The sequence below is a fragment of the Belonocnema kinseyi genome, chromosome 6 (assembly GCF_010883055.1).
Source record: "Belonocnema kinseyi isolate 2016_QV_RU_SX_M_011 chromosome 6, B_treatae_v1, whole genome shotgun sequence".
Lineage (NCBI taxonomy): Eukaryota > Metazoa > Arthropoda > Insecta > Hymenoptera > Cynipidae > Belonocnema > Belonocnema kinseyi.
In genome coordinates this window covers 19,463,609-19,466,839 of record NC_046662.1, presented here as the reverse complement: position 1 = coordinate 19,466,839, position 3,231 = coordinate 19,463,609, and positions in this window count along the sequence as shown.

The following is a 3,231-nucleotide window of genomic DNA, read 5'->3' as shown; positions in this document are numbered from 1 at the left end:
TCAGTAGAGTGAATGACGCCTGAAACAAAGACCTTGGCTATTAATGGACCCAAGTGGGGAACCTTACATAACGACTTCGTGAGGTTCTTCGCTTGGGGTGATCGCTAGAGAGATTGATCAGCAACCTGGGTCGGAGCAGTGTTGTTGAACGAACGTGTTATTTACTTAAATAGCACGAGAATTCTGGATCAATCTGAAAAATCTCTATCCCTTCCACACACTACTCCTTTCCCCTGCCGAGTGAGTCACGCCTACCTCGAAAGGGAAATGGCTTAATGGTGTAATAATAATAATAATAATAATAATAATAATAATAATAATAATATGTCCCTACCCCCACCTAGAAAGAAGGGCTCCGCCGCTTTTGGGCCAGGCGGTATTTTCGGGTATTCACACTTCACATATTACTAAATATCTCGAAAATATCGAACTACTTGTTGTCGAAAACCTGATTCGTTGCGATATTGCGTGAATATAACTTTCATTGAGATAGAAATCGTTCAAAATTCAGAGATAGAAAAATTAAATTATGGGAAAAACTTATTTTCAAGAATTCGAAAAAAATGTAGAAGCTTTTTAATAATTTTGAAACATTTTAAGATTAAATTTTGTTTGAAGACAATTCTTTTATATTTTTAGGATTTAAAATTTGGTTATAGGTAAACTTTATTTTTCAGGGCGTCAAGAAGATGAAAAAAAATTCTTAAAATTTATGCTAGAAATTCAAATGATTTTTTTCTCAATGAACTCTATATAAGATATTTTAGGAATTTTGTAAGGTTTGAAAAATCTGGAAGATTTGAAGACAATTTTTTAAATTTTGCAGAATGCAAAAAAATTCCCGAAAAATTTGAATAATTTAAAAATCCTCGGTTTCAAACTTATTAAAGGATTACAAAAATAATTTTCTCAAGATTCATTGGAACTTTTTTATGATTTTTTACTTTAAAAAATGAACTTTGAGAGAAATTTGAAAAAGATTTCACAATATTTTAAAAGATTGCTTTCAATTTCGAGAAAGAGTAAAACATTTTAAAGCAAAATGTTTCAACTTAGTAAGATTAAAATATAACAAATAAAATCTAGCAAATTAAAGAAATATTTAGAAGATTTGTAGAGATTGACAAAGAATTTTAAGCTGTAAAGATTTAAAAAATGAAGATTTTCTTAAGGAATTCAAACCAAAACTTTACAAGCTTTAAAACAATTTTTTTAACTTTTCAAGTGAATAAAGAAATTTTCTTAAAATGCCTATGAAAATTTGGAAGATTTTAATGCATTTTTTAAATTTACATATCAAAAAATTGTAATTTCTTCTAAACTTCTAAAAGCCCTAAATATCATTTAAAAAGGCTCGAATTTTTCCAAATATTTGGTAAAATCCTGTAAAATATAAGAATAAGAAAGTTCAACAATAAGAACGTTCAACTATGTTTTTGGGTAAAAGTTAATTTTTTTATTGAAAAGGCTACTATTCTATTTTTTGTCTTGAATTCATCTTGTTTGGTTTAGAATTCTATTATTTGATTTTAAATTTAATTATTCTATTGAAAATGCAACTAGATTGTTAAGAAGTCATCTTTTTAATTAAAAATTTAACTAGTTCGTTCAAAATTCATTTTTGGTTATCCATTAATAAACCATTAATAACCATATCCATTAATAACCATATGGTTAAAAACTTATCTTTTCTATTTGAAAGTTTAACTTTTTGGTCGAAAATAATTTTCCAATTCGGAAATTTTATTATTCAGTAATTTTATTTTTCGGGATTTTTCAGTCATCCCATAAAAATCATATCGTGTAATATAAAATGGAATTTAAAGTAACTGAACCGATTTAAAAAAATGCGATTCCTGTATTTTAAAAATTAAAAATATAGTTATATTTAATTATTCTAAAAATGTTAAAAATTATATGCTTTCTAATTAGAAACTTTGAAAATAATAAGTTCAAACTAGAAGAGTTAAAAATTAAACAATTCCAGGCTTAATTTAAAATTAAAAAAATTTTTTTTTTTAATTTAAATTTAAAATTTTATTTAGTAATTATTAAATAAAATAAATGTGCTCACCCTCTTACTAGGTCATGAACTCAAACACGTGGGAGTACAATAATTCTAAGACTAATTATGACAGATCTTAGTTTGCAAGGCTAAAGATAATGAGGATCTCTTGGATAATTAGTGGAGACAGCCATGAAAGGAGTCACTTGATCTGTTCTTAAAAACCTACTCCTACAAAAGCTCAGAAATTTTGAAATTAGTCATCTCTAATGAAATTGGTGATTAAGTTAATTAAATATTGTTGCAAAAGGATGACCTTTATTTGAGAATTTTTCTTTTGAATTTCACAATAAAGAAACGATAGTTGAATACTGATAAATCAAAAAATGAAAATTTAAGTAAAATAACAAATATAAAATCATGCTGAAAATAAAAAAAATAAATATAAAGTTAATTTCCGACACTTTTTATTTAAATTTTGAAATATTACAATTTCATTTGGTCATTACTCATTCCACTTATTTTAATGACCTACTGGTAATTCAGTGAAGGAATTAAATAATGTCAAACTGTTTCCAATTAAAAAGAAATGAAAATATTTCAAAAGCTTACATTTGCATATGCTACAAATTTTTACGACATTCTTTGATATTTTTAAAAGGTCATAAATATTGCGTAACGTTTCTTCCCTGCGGCTGCACAATATTGCACCTGCCACATACGCTATGTAAACAATTTTCAGTTCAATTTCGCAACATGACGTACATTTAGTGTATTAAGAAAACTATAGTTTTTTAAAGCAATAGCGAATACGAAAATGGAAACAATTTTCGTTACGCAATTTCAAGTGCTTGATCTTAAAATTCAACTAAAAAACTCAAATTCAGATGGAAAAAATAATAACCCTCAATGCTTCGAAGTCCATAGCGGCCAAATTTTCATGAATTAATTATTAAAGAAATATTTTAAAAACATATTTAATTGAGAGGTAAATAACTCCTAAAAATGTGGGCCAGCAGATTTTCAACTAAAAAGGATTGCTTTTTAACAAAATTGTTGACTTATCAACAAAAAAGATACACTTGAAATGAAATCATTGAATTTTCAATGAAGAAGATTAATTTTATACCAAAAAGACGAATTTTCAACACAATAGATGAATTTTCAATTAAAAAAGATAAAATTTCCATCAAAAATAGAATAGTTAAATTTTCAATTAAACAATT